The sequence below is a fragment of the Rhipicephalus sanguineus genome, chromosome 11 (assembly GCF_013339695.2).
Source record: "Rhipicephalus sanguineus isolate Rsan-2018 chromosome 11, BIME_Rsan_1.4, whole genome shotgun sequence".
In the NCBI taxonomy this organism is placed as follows: domain Eukaryota; kingdom Metazoa; phylum Arthropoda; class Arachnida; order Ixodida; family Ixodidae; genus Rhipicephalus; species Rhipicephalus sanguineus.
In genome coordinates this window covers 116,243,040-116,263,717 of record NC_051186.1, presented here as the reverse complement: position 1 = coordinate 116,263,717, position 20,678 = coordinate 116,243,040, and the positions used below count along the sequence as shown (strand labels likewise).

The window sequence follows — 20,678 nt, the reverse complement described above, 5'->3', positions numbered from 1 at the left end:
GATTCTGATTCAACACGGTGATGTCATCCTCGGTATGCCGCGTTATCTGCAACAGCAGCACTGCTGCAGAGTGGCATCATCGATTAGCTCCGGCAACGGCACGTGACGTGTTAGTCATGAAGGCCACGGTTGAATATAAGAGACACTTGTTCGCGTTTCGCTCGGCTGTATGTCGTTATTCCAGATACCGTAATCCAGCTGCAGAACTTTCAGCATCGATACACTTACTTGAGCCTTCCTCACATAAACAGCACTCTCCGGTTGGAACCGGTGAGCGGCGGCACCCTTCCGTCGATTTGAAGCACGGCTTTCCCGAAGACACCGAAGATGACGTAGGTTTCCACGCCCACACTTTCGGCGCGCTCGCGTGTCCGGAGCAAGACAAAGTTTTGTTTTGCGCATTCTAAAGTACCTGCTGCAACAACCACGGAAAAGTTACGACATCGTCGGCAATAATGCCGGTCTTTGCTAAGGGCGAAAATTTATCGAATTCTAAAACCTCGTATATGTGCGGTGCTGCCGAAATAGATGTGCCGGATTGTGAGTGGTTTATTACTGGAGGGCGCATTTTATACGATTGCTAGTGGTTGCCGCTGTTCGCGTTTCATTTGAGGTGGATAGTACAGCACGTATTGCTTGTACTTTGACTTTTCATTTGCTGTGCACAAGTACGCCTGACGAAGAGTTTTAATGTGTATCAGCTTGTGTGCTGCGTACTTCACTGTCACGACGACGTGACATCGCGGTAATGACACCGTCACCCTCACGGCCGCGTGACACCACATCATAAGCTGACTAAAAGAGGTTGTGCGGTCGTTTTAGAAACACCAAATAATCTGACAAGTATGCGTGTGCCTTGTACACTTATTCGAGAGTCAGAGATAAGGCAAGAGCGCAATTAATCTTGAAATAAAGAATAAATACAGTGATTTTTTGAAAATCCCGCGAGAACGAGAGAACGCGCTGCCAAGACTGAGTGGTAAATCACACGGGACTGTGTCTAGCCGCCGGTTGGTCGTGTAAGGCTGCCGCGATTGCATGTCCGAGCCCTTTCTGGTTCAACATTTCTCTATTGTGAATTTAGCGCTTCGAGCTGGTTTATTCCTTTAAGCTGCCTGATAGATAAGACTTGTAAAGCTCTGCGATATGGTAGGAAGTCACCCGTAGTGGCTCTTAACAAGCTTATCGCCCAAAAGAATCTACGGGCAAAGTGGTCTGCCGCCCTTCTTCGCGGCAAACCACTTTCCACCATCCGAAATCCCTGTTGCCTGAACGCTCTGCTTTTGCGAAAAAGAATAGAAAGGACAGGAGGTAGGGCTCATTGATTAATAAACCGTTCAGGTGTTATCGCCATAACATTTCACAAATGTGACTCGCAGCTTTCACAGGGTAGCGAGAAAAATTGGCTCTAGCGAAGACAGCTGTTAAATAGCCAAGACAAAACACCACACCCGTAGCGCAAAAAGTCGACCTCCAAATGCGATAAACGCCTCCGAAACCATACGAGCCATTAGAGCTGTTACTAAGGCGCAGTTGTTACTAACGGTTGATTATTTAGCGAGTCATAGGCTTGAGCAATAAAAAGCACCGAGCCAACGGCGCAAAGAAGTGCAGAGCAGAGAACTTCGTGAGTCCGATGCATGGTCCTCTGAGATTTCATGGTGCAACGGCCGACGCTCACAAGCAATGACACTTTTGATTACGAAAGTAGTAAACCCAATGGCTCATCTACTATCACACCTGCAACAACCTGCACTTGAGCTCGCAGGTATTTTTGTTGTCCGATTGTTTCTTTTGCCGGTCACAAGTTCGCCCTATAAAGTATTCTATACCGAATTTACTGCTTCATTCTTCGGCGTAACAACACCGTGATAATACAATTACCCGAGCACAATCATTTAGTTATTACGAGTTATATTTTTCTGCCTGCACAAAGACTCATACAATATGTTCAGCAAGTGTAGCAATTGGAGCTTGCTCGTTATGCAGAATACAGAGCTCACTTCCAGCGTGAACACGACACACAGCATAAATAAGACACAAAAGCACCGTTCTGTTTTGTTTTTGACTGTCTTCATTTGCGCTGTATTCGTCTTCGCGCGGCAACTCACTTAGTACGTTAAAATTGACAGTATTTAAGAAATTCGACACGGTTCTTAAATACTTACAATAAATTAAGGCAGTGGCGTTTATTTTATTTCATTTTTTGTTGAACGGTGGTTGCTTCTTCCTAGAGGAGGCCTGTGAATAACTACAGTCTTTGGTGATAAGGGTGTCTATTTGTGTTTTCCAATTTGCATGAGCCAAAAAGACACCTGCCTGAAAAAAGAACAAAGCATTAAAACATGCCCAACAAATCGTCAGTAAATGCATACATGTGGCCATGAATTTTTTACGACGGTAACATGAATAGTTCGCATTGTGTAGCTTTATTGGAACATTAGCTACTCATTCGCATGGCTAAGTAATAATGCATATAATAGGAGAAGAAATTCAAGCTGAGATGTAGAGGCCTGTGTACTTAGATAGGCGCACGTAAAAGTACCTGAGGTGGTCGAAATTTTCAGAGCCCTCCAATAAGGCATCTCTCATAATTATGTGGCAGTTTTGCGGCGTAAAACCCCAACAATATCACAAGAACAAATTCGACTATTCGAGGGGTACACGTTTGGACCTATTGCTGCTTTCATAGATTTTGTCTGGACGCATGTTGCAGACACACCAAAATTTATGCTTACATATATTTTGTATAGGAAATTGTGGGCTTTTTAATATTTTCAGATGTTCTTGCTCCAAATATACGCCGCAGGTGCACAAATACTCTACCAGCACCCACAAGTAGGTCTACCAGCGCACGCAAATCAGACGATTCATAACTTGAGCAGTATAGAACTGGTCATAACTTAGCATGTTTGGAGGCCTGCTTTTGTTAAAGCCTGGAGCGGAGCTGAATGAATTTTGTTGAGCATGAGTGTGGCTCGTAAATTGTTCAGTCAAGCGAACAATGTTCAAGTCAAGCGAACAGTGTCCTTAAAACTGAGGTGTGGTTTCAGAGTACCAATATTTGCCGTTACAAATATTCTGGCGCAATTCTCGTCTGCACTGGCTGCGTAATTTATCCATGTAGAACTCGTGGGAGACACTCTTTTGTGGAGTCATTATCATCGCCAATCATCATCATTTTCCAGTCAACACGCCGCGCCTATTGCGCAGCTCATGCCCAGAGCTCGAGGCGCGAACCAGAGTATCCACGCTGACGCTCCTGGCCATCTAAACGGCAGGGTCACGTCAGCCGCCTTCACGTCGTACACGTCTCTCGCTACATTGGTGACCCGGACGAACATGCCCTTCGATGAGTGGCCCGCTGCCATGCTTCCGGGAATGTGCCTGCCAGTGCCGCCGTTCCACTCTGTCTACCCTAGAGCTTGATGCAGCTTGATGCCATTATCGCGCTGAATGGCGTCACCCTACAAACGCTGATGCACGCCATCGGGCTCGACGTCCGCCCGATTGAGCTGGGTCACTTCGCTAGCGCGTCGAACTCCAGCCCGCAGCCGTGCGACAACCTGTGCGATGTGGTGCTCGCCTGCTACGGGGAAACCAACCGCCTGCTTCCGGCGAGCCGTGAGTTCCAGGCTTCCCCTCCATCGCCGCGAGCGGTACCGCCCGGCCCGCGGCTCTCTCTTGTCCAAGACATCACTACTCCGGTTTCGCCTCCTTCGACGTCTTGTACGGCCACCGGCGCATTGATTCGATTCGCGCGCCCGGCGAGGTACAGGAAATTCCTGCTGCCATCGACCAGTCCACTGATAGGTCTGTTTATTCGAAGCCGCGGTCAATGGTCCTTCAGGTGTGCCGGACATCTGCACGTCTTCTTAAACCTCCATGGCCCAGGACACGTCTCACAGGTCAAGCTCCAAAAACAGCTACCTCGCCGCACGCCCTGCAGTCTTCGACGGCCACGGACATCGTCTCGCCCGCTATTAGCCGCCCAATGATGCAGGCATCACCGTTGACAGTATCCAACCAACCCGACCTTTTTAAAACTCGGCACTTTTATCACCATCGCCTTTATCATCATCATTTTCTAGAAGCTGCGCCGTGCGTTTCGCGCAGCTCCTGTCTAGAGCTGGAGACGCGAGCCAAAGTAGACGCACTCACGCTCCTGGCGGTCTGGACGCCTACAGCCACAACCGTTTTGCTTAGCCTTGTAATAAACTGGCGAGACAACGACACGGCCACTTCGCCCGCCTTGACGTGGTGTCAATTCTCTCGTTACACATTTATTGAACCTTAATTCAAGCCTAACAAAGAGATCCAGACGGAACGTCCATTGGGAATATCCTGTTTGGTTTACCAGACTCACTACTGGAATTTAGACACCTTCAGAGTCTCTACAACTCAGCTTTAGTGTCGGTCAGTATTGTGATAAGACCATAGGCCTAACAGGTTTCTTCTATGCAGTGCAGCAAATGATCTGCACACATCTATGGAGAACCGGCGTTGTACTCAATATTGATGCGCGATCACCTTCCAGTAGGCAAAAATATGTTGCTCTTTATTCGGAAATGGGCCTGGTTCGCTCAAAGAATGAAAACCAGGCGTTTAAAAGCTGGTAGGAATTGCCAGTGCACTGCTTTTCCCACAAGACGGAGACAACACCAGTGAAATGATTATTAATGTGAACGGAGAGGCACGAACTCAAGGAACACGACACTTAGCTACAGTGGTACACAACAAATATCTGGATTGGTCGTATTAAACGAGAAAATAACAAAATTACCACAATAAGCAAAGCCACGGGATGACCTCATTCTTACTTCCCGAGTTAATCAATGTCCACCTCATGAACGTCAAGCTTTACAGTACATTGGATGCATGGACATTATGGAATACCACGAAATGGGAAAGGTAATGCGGAGAAACATCTTTCGTAAATAAATACGGAATGAGATGTGTACCTTACAGCTACACTGAAGGCTATGTGCGCTAACGACTTCGAAAGTTTCAGTAAAATGTCTAGTATGAAGACGCTCAGAACAAGACACACACGGTGAGACCACGACATAATACAGCATTTTTGCCGTTTATGAAATACACAACGAGGTGATCTTGTGTCTCCTGCCAATAACACATTTACAGTAATAGTGCTCAGTATTGAGTATATGGAGAGCGATCGATTTATGAGGTGTGAAGGGGCCTGAACTATTCCGCCTCAAATGTCATATTGCCCAGATAAAGGAAGTCTGAGAAATTCAGCGCACACTTTGCAGGAGCTTGCAGGCATAGCACAGCCTTTTTCCATATTCTATATCATTTACCTAATGTATACAAAACTAACAAAAGAAGGGGAATTTATGGACTCGTGTTCTTTATTCCCTTAATGAGAACCAACAGACAATGTAAAGGAAAGTATAGGGGACATTACTTTTGCTATGATATAAATGTGAAGAAATTAAAGTGGACGAAAAGAAAACTTGTCGCCGGCGGACGCCGAACCTGCAACATTCCAATAAAGCCTCGATGCTCTACCACTTCAGCTGTGGCGGCTGTCGTCCTCCTGTGCACTTCAGTGGGCATAGCTGCGCATTTAAACCTTGGAGTGCTAGTCAGCGTCGCTCGTAGCCATGACGGCGTGTGTGGAACACTTTTTTTACTGCTAGCGTCACGTAGAACGCGAAGTTTTTCAAGCTAGCAGCTCGAAAGAGGTTACTGAGAAAAATGTTACAAAGAAAAATGCATTTTTCAAGTGAATCTTTTCTGCAACAACGCTCGAGCCTTATCCTCATTGTAGAGGTATCGGTCTGCTTAAACTAACCCGCACCTGGATATGGTCACCGGCAGCATAGTAAAAATAGCCAGAACAAGCGTGAGTGCATGAGCCGGCCCCGTTCATTCGTTCATTCATGGAGCACTCTCTTTAGTACTTTCCCTCATTTTATTATGGTCCGACTTTCTCATTAGTGCCCTTTAAGCAAATAGGTAAAGGGTATTTCCAGCATTTCCATGGGCACCTAGGCTTTTTAGACTTACACTAAAAAAATTCTTTCAGCATGTTATTTGCAGTTGATAGAAATAGAATGATCCCTACCATTCATTTAACCACAAGTAGGAGTGAACAGAAGCTTCATGTCACACTTTGTCCTAGATTACCCCGCACAAAAATAATTATCAATCATCAATTCTAAACACAAGTGCACTATATGTCGCCCACTTTTAGAAGCACCGTGTGTCATTCTCAATAGAGTGCCTCCTTGTGCAGGATATTGACATATGGGAACACCTGATATTTATAAAATGGAGTACTTCCAGTAAGCCGTCTTCAGATTTCACGCCTTATTTGGCCACTTGTCGGGTCGCGTAACAATAATTCTGGCTGCACTGTATGAATAAGATATTTGCTTTTAGGACTAAGGCGTAAAAGACTTACAGGGCCCCCTATGCATTCACTTAAGATGACTGGAAAGCAAAAGCCAAGTTATTTTCAGTCGATGTATTGATCCTGCTCCGCGAATCTCACAAAGCTTTGCGCGCCTAGCGTGGTCTAGCATTACCTCCAGGATCGGAGGCACCTCACCTGCTGTTGCACTGCCTCCGTGATCTGCCCACGTTTGACCAAGCTACGATGTCATGTGATGACAAAATCGTTTCACATCACGTCATGAGACACAACGTGAAACCGCGGTTTGTGACGTCAGAATGACGTCACAAATTGAGCCTATATTTGAAGTCATGATGACGTCATGTGGTGACATCATCACATGATGATTTTTTACATCACTCATCCCCGACGCCGCTGGACACCGACGCCGATGGTCACATTTCGCGTTTATTGAGGCAATTAAGGCTTTCTCCTGACTAACGCAGAACACCATACTGCATTTTCCACACTAGCTCTTCATGATTGGTAGGAATATTCGGGCCTGACCCACAAGGCTTTTGTGTCATGTGATGCAATAAAAATGGACCAGAATGCCCCATGACTGCCTATGCACGATTAGGTAGAGCATAAGCGAATAAAGTATATTACTGCAGTTTTCCCGTTGTTAAATCTTCGCCATTGTTAAGAAATTTTAGTTAGGGCAAAATTTCGTGCTTGTCGTGTGACGTCAGAAAACCATGAAAACTGGCGTCACATTGTCGTGTGCGTAGTAAATGTCTCACTCCATGGCAAGCGAAACTTACATTGTCACGGAACAGCCAGTGAGTGCCCCCGTCAAAATGGAGTAAAATACCGCCGACTGTCTATGATTATGGCGTTCACTTCTAGAGACAAAATCCCTTAGCGGAGAGGTTGACCTCTCGTGACGCCAAAATAACGCGATAAAACTTAACAAGATCCTGCTAATCAATAACCCTTATAAAATGTAGCAATGGTTCTACTTAGTTGTCGGATATGATATATAGATTGATAAAGATTAGATTTTGTGAGTAAAAGGTTCAATTACCCCATGAATAGTTAACAAAATTTTAAATAAAAAGATCACTTAAACCTTGAGAGCACAGAAAAAGTGCCTATAAGTCGCACGCAAGGGATCCAACGGGGAAGTTACGTTTGGTAGGTGTCCATAGTGTCCATATGTTGGGCTAAGATTAAATATACTTACCACACCTAATACTTAATTAGGATTAAGTATGGGTTTCATTAGACAATGCATTGCCTATAGCTTTACAGCAAGTACAGCTAGAGAGAAGGGTTTTGGGTGCAGGTACAATTACAAAAGTAGACTACAGCAGTGTACTACACCCTTCGTCTCACATGTAAGCAATATATATGGCGACGTCACTCGCTGTGCACGTGCGTAGCGTGCGGTACTCGCTGTGGTCTTGTGATGGCGCTCGTATCGCGCCCTCCTCTCCTTCCCCTGCCGTTATCCGCTCGTTCAGCGCGCGCTAGCGTCAACATCTTTGGACACGTCAGGAGTGACCTGGATAGATTCCGTAAAAATAATTACACCATCTCCCGCTAAAGGGGATCATGAGGCGATGCGAAGCCGGAGCACTTGCTCGATCGCGTTCCGTTGGCGTTCGTTGGGCAAGCTACCGACCTCGCGTCGTGGAACGCGAAGAGGGACGCTACGCGCGTTATATCTTCCATCTAGCCTGGCCGTTAATTCTCACAGGGCGAGCGGGGAACGCGGTCGACAGGCGGGCGAGAGGGGGGCAGCGTAGGAGTGGAGAGAGAAGGGGAGGGGACACGCATGCGCTCCAGCTCATGGCGGCGTTGCGCAGGAGAGAATTTCGGCATGTCTAGCCCGTGTTCCAGAGGAAGAGTTTAAAGGGGGAGGGGAGAGGGGTATGGGAAAGGGGAGGGAAGAGGGAAAGTGGAGAGGAGGTGTGTGGAGAGGGTATGCGCATGCGCAGTAAGGGTGGTCACGCCGCACACCACCATCACCACCACCGGATTGAGCTCCGCCTTAAGATACTTCGCATCTAAAATAAGACATAAGCTCCCTCCATTCGCGTACAGTGGAGGTGGCTGATTTTCAAGAACAATGGCCTAGCAGACTGTGTACATTCGCACAGCTCATCAGTTTGCAGGAAGGGTCCTTAAAGTTTACCGTAGCTCTAAATTGCACACAAAGTTGCCATCACAGCGATTTACCCAAGCTAGCGCCATTACTTCGTTTAAGCGTAGCTAAAGACACCAGTAATATTTTTGCCCGCGGTTGCTTCTAGTTCCTAGAAATTATCAATTTTCAGGCGCATAAACGATATTGTATTTGCTGTTATAACACAATTGTGGCGTCTTCGTCCAATCCTCATCATTCCACGGAGTGATGTTTGCTCAAGATACACACTTAATGCGCTGGTGCAAGCTGCCGCGACCAACAAGTGATGGGAAGCTAACCAATGATAATAGTAGGCGGAACGGTCACAGCCCGTTTTAGTTCTAAGAACGGAGCCCAACTAAACGATCTCCTCTTCCGCTTGTTTATCGGCAAGATAAGCAATCGTGTCAGAACAGGCAGTGATATTCATTTTCCAGTAAGGAAAAGAGGATTTCCTGTAAACAGGAAGAGCGTTTTATTGGGCACACCTGATAATGCTCCCAGTTCTCCCACGTGCTTGAGCTGGCGTTGACCAACATTTGAGGGAAGACACAACGCAACAGAAGAAGGAGGGAACAGCACTTACTAACGTGCCAAGGCATTAGAACGTTACAGGCACATGCGCCGTTTTCGTTTAGCTTCTCTCCGGACAAATTAATGCGTTCAGACCCAAAGCTCTACGTCTAGTTGCAAAAACTCCAGGATTGGCCCACAGCGCGAGCACATCATATTAAGGAAAAACCTTTATGCGTGTCACGAGTCAAGAGAAGTTTCGCGATTTCGCGAGATGTGATACACTTCGCGAGAACTTCTCGGCAGTGGCGTCAACATGAATGACTAAAAAAAGGTTGTGGAGGAAGGAAGGAATATGAGAGAGAGAGAAGGAGAGCACACACACAATGTCACACACACACTTCACAGTGATGCTAACGCCGTTAGTCTATAACCACCGGTGGAAGTCTGGTGCCTTCAAGAAGTGGAGCACTGCCTTCGTCGCCTTCACCCACGGTGACCTCTCAGGACCACATTCCTGAATTGTTTCAGCCCCAATCGGTCCTAGATCTATGCGAGCAAGAGCGACAGCGAGTGATTTTCTGATGAAAGTTCGTCATAAATCACTTGCGGCTCAAGTGAATGACTGTGTCCGTCGGCGCAGGAAAAGGGACACGGCCTCAGTGTTGCACGGCGTCGAGATGAAGACATCTGATCATGTGCAAATGACATCGTCGGTTGGTCAAAGATAGACCGATCCTGCAGGCACGTGAGATGCAAAAACCTTCGGGACGGGAGGTGGGAGGGCCATTATAAGAGATTCAAACGAAAGGAGAAGAAAGCGTAAAAGAAGAGGCTGGCTTTCATCTTCGAATCATCTTTGGCGAATGCGTTAGGGACCGTGTCAATGTTGTGAGCACACGAAGTTACAAGCTCAGGAACGACGCGCCACCCAAACAAATATATGCAGTCAAGGAGGCCAATAAATTGTACGCCAATGTATGTCAATACCACTAATTTACACGACAATATATCAACCAGCCAAGGGTTCCTAAAATGTCGGCATTTACGTTTCGCTTTCTGCGGATATCACATTTAATATAGTTCGTTAACCTTCAGCATTAATAGAGGGCTTCGTTTTGTTCACGAAGCTATTAGTTCCGAGGTACAGCACAAAGAATACAAGATAGACGAATAAGCTCGGCCTCCAGTGTTCTTGACTCTGTAGCCATGAATAAGTCAACATGCCAAAGTAAACATTTTAATATTTTCAAATTGAACGCACTCTACGGCCGTGGAAACACAAGGGGCTCGGTTGGTGGAGGCACCTGGCAGTGGACATGACACTAAGGCAAATGATTAACCGCGGAGGTTTAACGTCCCAACACCACCATATGGTTATGGGAGACGCCGTAGTGGAGGGCTCCGGAAATATAGACCACCCGGAGTTCTTCAACGTGCACCTAAATGTAAGTACACGGGCCTCTAGCATTTTCGCCTCCATCGAAAATGCGGGCTTCGCGGCCGGGATTCGATCCCGCGACCTGCGGGTCAGCAGTTGAGTACCTTAGCCGCTAGACCACCGCGGTGGTTACTAAGGCAAATAGATATTACTTCTTTCGCTCTTTCCGTCCACTTTCTTCGAGCTCTACTTTTTTTCAACAGGCTGAAGCGCTTATAGTACACCACTATTTCTCTAGCAGAGAAGCATTGTACGCCACTGGTGGTGCAAAATTCAGGCGCAGGCGCAATCAAGAAAGTTTTGTTATTTTAAATATATTTAAGAAAACAAAATAGCCGAAAAAAAGCTTTCTAGAATAATGGTTCCTCTACGCTTCACAAGATACTGCTATCATCTTCCTGCGACACGAGATTGTGCTAAAACCGCTGCATCTCCCAAAATACAGCGAGGACTCCAGCACTTTAACGTAACCGAGTTAAACAACGGTTTAATATTTACGCATCTCTCTCACGAACCAATATAGCCACAAATGATTAGCATTACGAAGATTTTAGTGGGAGTTTCAAATCGCAGAATTTTTTTGTTGCAGAAAATAAAGTGATTTTATCCATATCAGCATGGCACGTGTATCTCAACGTATGAGCAATAGTGATTTCAATTAATTTAACGCTGTGCATCTGTAAAATGTTCCAGGAAATTGTGCGCAGGCAGCGCTTTACTGCGAAGTTAGCTCCAGTGGTTGACATGAAACGGCACAAATGTAGACACAGGAGTAAGCTAATTCTTCTGCTTCAAACGTTAAAGCTGACATCTATTCAAGCTTGACAGCATTGGAATATCTGAATTCAATACATTAACCAGGTATTTTTTTCTCGCCAGTCAGAAGTGCTGTGCAATTGAACACATAATGAATCCATTCATACATTTAAAAACCCCGAACAAACATTATATATATTATATATATATATATATATATATATATATATATATATATATATATATATATATATATATATATATATATATATATATATATATATATATATATATTTCGCTCTAGCCGCTATGGCAAGTTTCTGCGCATATATTAAACTGATCAGGTCTTCGCAGTATAAACATCATCGTAAAAATAACCAGCGTAGACCTGATCAGTTTACTATATGCGCACAAACTTGCCATAGCGGCTAGAGCGAAAAATTTGTAGAAGATATATTCGGTTGCAGTGTAAAATACAGCAAGGTGGAGACCACTTGCCTTATTCCTCTAAATGAATACTATATGGATATTTTAATCTCATTAAATCCCCCACCCTAAGCACGGATGTTGCTATGATGCTGCGTTAAAGAGGCATACGGAGTAGCTAGTATACACGATTTTCACGAGAAAGCAATCAAGCAGGACCCTACCATGCCCAGACGCACAGGGACAATAGTCCCTGTATGTTCCGTTGAATTGAGCGTTTGAGCAGAGACCGCCACGCCTTGTCCTGGGGTAACACCTTGATTCTCGGCCCCTTTGTCGGCAGCAAGTCCACAGTATGCACGGTGATCTTGCGCTGCAAAGCTGACCGACACTCCGAACCTGCGATCGCGGTTAGAATGCGAGTCACGTTTATTTTATTGTTCTTCTAAAATAGGTACACTAGATTCCTTTATGATGTAAAGTTTCATTTATTAAAATACGCAGCCGACTGGCAAGTATTTTTTGTTTCAAAAAATAATTCCTGAAAGAAAATCGTTGACGTAGCTTCTCTATGAACATATTTTTACTTCTCTGTTAGTTTTCAGAGCTACACTGTCTACAACGTCGTGTTTGTGCACTTTACTTTAGTCTAAATAATATGAAACGCCCATGGAGTCAATATGTTGTGAACAATGACGGTAGTAGACACATGGTAGATCACTCTCTTTCTGTACATTATATTAAGTTTAGTAACAATTAATAATGTTTATTTTTATTGTCTATAATGCAAGTGATTTCTCCTGAAACTAGCCAAAATTATAACGCCGACCACTTTGGTAACTTTCTCATCGCCTTCGACGACCATTCCGCTAATGTGGCTGCGTCCAGCTGAAATGTTTTGAAGCAATTCTATAGCATAAAATATAACTTAATGTCCATCGCCATGGCAATTACCCTTGTAAAACGCCAAATGCTGTCGCTGAACTGTCATCAGTAATGGAGACCTTCAACGCATATATTGTCACGTGGCCGTTACTTGAACAAAGACAGCAGTCGGTGTATTGAAGAATGAATTTTTATTCGGGCGAACAGATGACGGGAAACTGAAAGGTTCCAAGTACAAGCAATTCATGCTGTACACTGATAGCAGCGTGAACAGTCGTCGGCCGTCGAGTAATCTGATCCTCGGCGGAGCGCGCCCATAGAGTAACAGAAAATGACAAGAGTGGACACACGAGCCTATAAGCGGCGGAGCTACGCAGCTTCCCGCCAGCCGTTAGACGGCAGCACGTCACTCCCTGTTTCCAAGAGAACGCGCGTACTAGTTTATCTACTTTGCAGTACCTTTTCTGGCTCACGATACATCTACTTGTCTTTGTCAGACTATGTGGCTGCGGCAGTGGCTTCCGCTCGCTCGCAGTGTGGCTCTAAATCCGTCTTTATCGTCTGCAATTGGACAGTTTGAAATCATCGATTGGTAGCTGTCATGACCATATATGGTCAGGTTTGCCGACAAGACCATGGCAAGACAAAGCGGCGACGCATATAAAATTGGCTCTGCTGGGATCGTCTGCCGGGAAGTCACTCTGCTTGGCGGCTGCTTGGTAAGAACGCCTTCATTAGGTTCTTTTTTTCCCATCATTATTTTGCAATGCATTTGTCTCTAAAGCTTTGACATTTGACGCACTTTGTGTTTTAGCGCCGAAAGGTTCTTTGTTCTTCACGCATCGCGTATGATGCTCGTGAATTGCTTTGTATTAAGAAATAGCAACTTGAAATGCTGCGCAGCACGTTAGCGAAGAAATCGTTTCTTGGCGCCAAAAATGAGTCGCCGCTTGCGTCGTGACGTTTTCTTTGTGCATACAATGCCGTTACACGCAATTCTAATTCACTGCATGGGTGTGCAAATGTGTGAAAGAGCGCAGTTATGCTTAGAATCGTTATTTGTAGTATTCGCAGTGTGCTTGACGCCTATGTTAAGAGCCGAATTAGAGAGAACTTGAGAAATGAGAACAGTGTTCGTTGGCCTTGGCTACGACGTAATATTCTCGTTAAATACTGTCTCAGTAGTTCATGCAACGAAGGTTGCTTTGTTTTCACTGCAGCAGCTGCTTGGGACTGTTTTCCGCGAAAGGGCGCTGAGAAGTGCGTCGGAGACAATTTGTGCGAAGGCCAGAGAAAATATGATCAACTTTTTTCTCTTTTTCCAGGTCATGCCCTCCGGAGTCAAGTACTACGGCAGCTAGTGCTGTGCTGCGTGGTGCAACAACAACGGCAGGACAGGGAGAGAGCGCGGTGCTAAGTGGTTCAGGATTTCGCGAGACGTCAGGTAGCCCTTTGCACCTTTCCAAGATGTACTTACTGAGAATGTGACTTGAAATAAAATGTTTCGTCTCTCCCAACGATTGTCAAGTCTGCATAAACAATGGCATTGTGTGCTCGCCGCTCTGGCGGTGTGGCTTATACGAAGCTACTTATGCATGCAAGTAACGCGTTATAAAACATATATATATATATATATATATATATATATATATATATATATATATATATATATATATATATATATATATATATCACAGGAACAGAAGTGGTCTCGGGGGCCGTGTATTTTACCCATAGCTAAATAATGGCCTCCAAGATCGGCATATTTAATTTTGTATTTGCGCTTTCTCATCTCTGAGGATTTCTCTCTCAAGAGTAAGGTATATAACAGCTGCATCTTACCGGTACTTACCTACGGAGCAGAAACCTGGAAACTTACAAAGAGGGTTCAACTTAAACATAAAACTAAAGTAATGTGGAACAATCTTGGCAGAGAACAGCGCTTTGCGATAGGTGGCGAGACATTGGAAGTTGTAAAGGAGTAAGTTTACTTAGGACAGGTAGTAACCGCGGAGCCGAACCATGAGAGGGAAATAACTAGAAGAATAAGGATGGGTTGGGGCTCATTCGGCAAGCATTATCAAACCATGAATGGTAATCTACCACTATCCCTCAAGAGGAAGGTATATAACAGCTGCATCTTACCGGTACTTACCTACGGATCAGAAACCTGGAGACTTACAAAGAGGGTTCAACTTAAATTGAGGACGACGCAGCGAGCGATGGAAAGGAAAATGACAGGTGTAACCTTAAGAGACAGAAAGAGAGCAGAGTGGGTCATGGAACAAACGGGGGTTAAGGATATCATAGTTGAAATTAAGAAGAAGAAACGGATATGGGCCGGCCACGTAGCACGTCAGCAGGATAACCGGTGGTCATTAAGGGTAACTGACTGGATTCCAAGAGAGGGCAAACGCGTGAGGGGAAGACGGAAAATTAGTGGGTAGATGACATTAAGAAGTTTGTGGGTATAACGTGGCAAGAGAAAGCACAGGACCGGGTTGACTGGCGGAACATGGGAGAGGCCTTTGCCCTGCAGTGGGCGTAGATAGGCTGATGATCTCTGAGGCGGCTGTTAGGATTACCCACTTCCGTTTGGTGCGCTGCGAACCCAAATCAGACACAGGGGCCTACGGGAGTGTCCTCTCTTAACGTTTTTATATTACTCTGTGGCGCGCCGTCTTTTATAAACCAGTCGTCGAACTTTCCACCGTTGTCACTGGCGCTCGTGTAAGCTCTCGTATAATCTTCACTATGCGCGTCCTGCGCGTAATCTAAACACAATGCTCCCAAATATTCGCGAAGCTTCCCATGCATTGCGGCACGATCTACTCCGACAGCTCCCAACCGTTTCTGTGGCTGAAACCTGAATAGACCCAGACTCTGGAGTTTTGCAAAACGCGTGGCGCCACCTGTCGGAGCAGTATTGGGTAGTACAAAGACCGACTCCCTAGCACAGTTTGCTGTGGGACCAGGTCCAACGAGCGAGTGCGAAACAACGATTCAGCTTAATATTGCGTGTGTTTGCGCATTCAAAACTCAGAAAGAGACCTGTGAATTTCTCTCCGCTAGTGGGACGCGCCACTGAACCACCATGAAGTGCTTGTTGGATCACTTGCCAGAACGACGGCGAAAACAACAGCCTACGAAACCGCTCCTCACGCTGCGAAGAAACGCCACAATCGATGCTAATATTGCGTTGTAAATTGCCACGGACGTAAAGGACTCTATAACAACGTTCAGTTTTACCGATTTCCATAGTTGTCGTACGAAGCACAGAAGTGGGAGAGCTGGATAGGGGCCGTTGCGAACGTGTAAGCGAAGTAGCCGCGTTCTCCGCAGCCGGTCGCATGCGAAAGTGTGATAATGGGGCTTTGCTGTTGTTCTGCGTAGCCCTGACGGTGGCTCAGACCGCGATGCGTGCTGTGTAACACGGAATGAGCAAGTAGAGGCAGATTGAAGACGCGTAATACGCGCGCCGCGATATCCCATAATCTGAGTTGGTCGTCACCACAATGAATCGCGCACGTACGTTTTGAAGGCTCTGCGTTCTGGTTCTAAGTAGCTAACACGTGCGCCATACAAGTAAATTGCTAAATGTTGGTCGCGACCACCTTCAGGTTTGTCTTGTCCGTGGCCTCCGCGATTGCCGTAGCTATCTCGAAGGCCACGGTTTTGCATTTGGTTGTACCCCGAGATGGTAGACACGCGCGTGTCTCCATTTGCAGTATATAAAAACGGAAAAAAAACCCGCAAGAGACCATTTGAGGATGCATAATAAAGCAGTCCAATGCGCAAGAAGCAAGAGATGAAGAGAGAATGCAACTGAAAAGGCGAAAATCACCGGGTCCCTGATAAGGCAAGCTTTGTACCACCGATAGTAAGGCACAAAGCTAAGTAAATTGATCGGTATGTATTTCATAGTTGGTATGACGTATATACCCGGTTTAAATACATTTAAGCGCTAGAGAACAGACGTCGGGGGGCTTTGACTCGAACTCGACGTCGTGCGATGTTCGCTTGTACTTGCGAGCTGCAGCGCGCCGGAAGGAGTGAAACTTCTTTTGCATTTTACCCGCAGTTTGTATTGAGCTTCCTACTTTTTTGAAGCGTGGATTGCCGGAAGAAGCTTTCCTTGTCCTTGATTTTCAGAAAACCGCGCCATCGACAACAACGAAAGAGGGGGCCCGGGGTTCTATTGTGGTCTATGCACATTCACTTGCAGATAGCTTCTTTGTACTACCCAGTTAGTGCCGGGGCTGCGATGAGGGCGCTAGTGACGCTGTTTTTCACAGCGCTGCCTGGGCGGAGTCTGATGTCTATGCATCAAAATAAATTTGATAAACACGCGTGCAAATATCCTGAAAAACCGGAAGTGTTTTGTCAGTCACAAACAACACTCACTACGAGATTAGCTAAGGTCTCCCTCGATGCTAAAATAATTCACCGTCTATGACCAGAAGGTTCTTGGAGAAGGGGCCCTCCAACGTTCACAGTCATTATTCAAATAAACGTTCTCTCTCTCTCCCTCTAAAAACAGCACGTGTTCTCTATACGAGTGCGCTTGCGAACGACAGCAGTACCATAAAACGTAGCTTAAGATAATTACTATGCATAATTCTCGCAGAGCAGGGGCTGGTCCACCGTGTCAGGATCCTAGAATATTTTAATCGGTCGTTGGATGCACCAATGCGCGTTATACTGCTTATGATAGGGTGCGTGTTACCAATATAAGAATCTTGCGTTCAGCGGCGCTATCACTCTAGAAGTTAGTTTTTTATGTGTTCAACGCAACAATACAAAAATATCTCGATCTGGTACTGCGAGGGATTCGCACTTCATGTACACTTTAGTAGGACTTGTGACATCACTTGTATTTTTTTCTGCATTTTGCCACAAAATAATAGATGTGCAGCGTGGAATACGTACGACTTTATGGTGAGGCTCTTGCAGTGCCTGGAAGGTAGAGGACCATCAAACAATTATACTGCATTTACTCGGAGTAGCAAAATACTGTTTGTACAGTTGGCAACGTCAATAAAAATAGCGATATACAACTTACCTGCCTCCTTCTTAAGATACTTAGTTCATGATTTTCGTGCCGGCTCTGCATATGTTTATCGTTCAAAACAGGAGCCACCGTTTCTACAAAGAGACTACTTCTTCAAGGCTGCCACTGCCTACATGAGCACATGCACGTGCATCTTTCGGACCCTCTCCTCCAACCCAAGGAGCGATGTGAGGGTGAGCAAAAGCGAAAGAAAGAGAGGAGAGGGCGCCACCACATCACCAACCAAGGTTTTCTTTCTAGTCAAGGACGCCGAGCAGGCTACGTGGTTACGCCAGCGTGTACTTGCCCGTGAACGCCAGCATCGCCAAAGGGCAGGCAGTACACTGCTCCGCACTTCCTACAGCTTTCACGTTCGGTGCAACTGCATTCCTTTTTATTGCGATAGCAATTATATGGATAGTATCGGCTGGATTTTGCCGTCGCCGTCATGCACCGTATATGTATGTATATATATATATATATATATATATATATATATATATATACAGAAGCCCCAAAGAAAAATAATTCAGAAAAATGCTTCCGAAGCGCGGAATCGAACCAGGCACCTCTCGCTCCGCAGCGAGTGGCGCTAACCACTACGCCACAAAACGCAGATCCTCCAGGTAGTAACGGTGAGCGTTATATACACACCCTTTACCGCTGAACAGACTCAAAGATGGCCGGCGCTTATGGCGTTTCTTCATTACCAGCGAGATGGCGCTAGGAGCGCGACGGGCGCATTTAAGAGTCGTCGGCGAGCTCGCTCGCTTCTTATGTTTGCGCAGGGAGAACCTTGCCCTTCCGCTGTCTGCTCGCGTGGTTTTCTCGTGATGAGGGGAAGAGGGATGTTTCAAGCTTTCACCGTGATGTCCGCGCTCTGTTACGGAGCGTACGAAAGTCACTCGAGCTCAAGAGACGCCGCTAAACAAACAAACAGAAGATGAGCGCGAACTATCAAGTGTCACAGCTCGACACTTGAAGCACACTAGTTTCCTTCGCTGTTTCGGCTGCCTTTGCAACAAGAGCGTTGTTCATCTATTGGCGAGCCTCACTTCGTATAGCATTAGTTTTTTGCTATCGCATTCATTGCTTCCCCCTTGCGGCGAAACAGTGACTTTTGACAGTGCTTCCTCACAAAACATAACTTCTGCGAATGCTCTGTAGACATATTTCTCGACGTATACAAAGCGCACACACAAGATGTTCTGCAAATGTTTTGACCTTCTACATGGTTGCAACATGCATCACGTTCCCTAAAACTTTAAAGCAAGACGGCCGCACAAATAAGAGAATTTTACATTTTGATTTCATAGATGACGATGCATAAATGGCAGAAATGTGCTTCGGCTCCTCCATTACTTTCTTCATGACGTGTGCTTGGGGCGTAAATTGCGCAATTTATCGGTCGACGTAGCTTGCGTAACGCGCAATGAAGAGCCACTAGATATGACGAACTAGGTACTGTGATTCATAAGGGGAGCTCGGATTCGCACATAGCCTCAATAGATAAATCAGTATTCCAAAAAAAAACACCTCTCCTCATTCTCGTCCTGCCTTGCGTGCAAATCTGCAACTTCATTCAGTGCCCACGATTTCGTTAGATGCGTAGTTTGTGCAAAGAACTGTGTATAAATTTCAACATTACATCACATTCACTGTAAGTTTTCAAGCTAAATTCCGTGTCGCTTGCGTATTGCTGAAATTCTAACAAAAGACCCCTGCAGCGTGCCAGTTCAACTTTCCTTTCCATTCCATAAACCTTTCGTATCTCGATGTGTGCCTAGAGGTGCACCGAGATAAATCTCAGGCCTGAGCGTCTATTGCAGTCTGTCTACAAAATAGTACACCCAGTCACGTTTATATTACTACCTGCCATGTCGCGAAACTGACAATTCTCATAGCATTTCTAACACTCTCGTTATGAGAGCAGAAAACAACATCATGATCATAACCTAATAAACGGACTTCGCACCCTTCTATGCTGAAGCCACTTATACAAGGGTTATCAATGCTAGAGCTCATATTGCAGAAATTCTGGTGTCGGTGTGCGCACAGCGTAGCGCACACCGTACCGACAAATGTGGCATAGCCCACTACGCCATAATTTGTCACTATAATAATTGCAACACATATTCTAGGATAGTTGTAAACGGCGAATGCTGCGCGCACAGGCGTTCATTTCCTTACGGCACGGTTGATGTGTCTACCGAGAAGGGAAGCCAGGCTAGCGAGTGAGAAGATGCAAACGGGGTGTGATTACGCCATCGTGTTCTACTCTGGAAGGCGAAGCTCAAGGGTCCTCCAACTTTTGACCATAAGATTTTCTTTCACATTCATCTAAATGAAACCACACAGGCCTGTAGCATTTCTCCTCCACTAAAATGCGGCCGTCGCGGCCGGGATGAGATCCCGCGACCTTTGGGTCAGCCTTAGAACACCAAACCCTCTAGTGCACTGCAGCGCATGGCTTCACTACATGTAATTCACTTAACTCATGCTTGATAGTGAGATAGTTGACCAATTACCGTATGCCATTCTGACGCTATCTTTTATTAGTGAGGCAACACAAGTAGAGCAAAGCAGAGCCAACAAGTAGAGCATAGTAACTTAGGTTGGGGATACAATTTTCATGTCACGAGTATTTAGACAAATAATACAAGATACATTAAAATTGCGTGAGACAGGTGCTCCTCGTGGTCGATATATACATTTCGATTTTTTTGTCCTTTAGGTGACGTGGATTTAGACAAAACACCATCTAGGTTATTTTATTTTGTGAAAAAACTTCAGAAATCATCTCTTATATTATTATCGAGAAATTGAAAGCGGCACTCCATAATTCATTTTCTGCTCTTATTTTATCTCTGTAAATGAATAAGCATGAAAACGCGCTGAACAGGAACACTGTGTTGATGAATAAGTGCGCTCCCGAGGAATGCTTTCAGAGCATCTCAGATAAAGTATTAGTTTTATAAGCTATGTTTCACAGCGAACCAGAAGACAGGCAATTAGGATGCTGCTCGAAACGTTGTCCACGCTTATTCCCTTGAAA

At 45.5% G+C, this 20,678-nt stretch overlaps 1 long non-coding RNA gene across 1 annotated transcript; it reads right to left on the bottom strand.

Annotated features, from left to right (window-relative positions):
* Window positions 1–2,154: 2,154 nt before the first annotated feature.
* Window positions 2,155–18,071, bottom strand: LOC119375554 (uncharacterized). The gene is made up of 4 exons (XR_005180384.2): window positions 17,636–18,071; window positions 17,503–17,529; window positions 11,913–12,087; window positions 2,155–2,319 (listed from the first exon to the last, which is right to left on the bottom strand). It is a non-coding gene; the product is annotated as an uncharacterized LOC119375554 (long non-coding RNA).
* Between the last annotated feature and the right edge of the window lie 2,607 nt (window positions 18,072–20,678).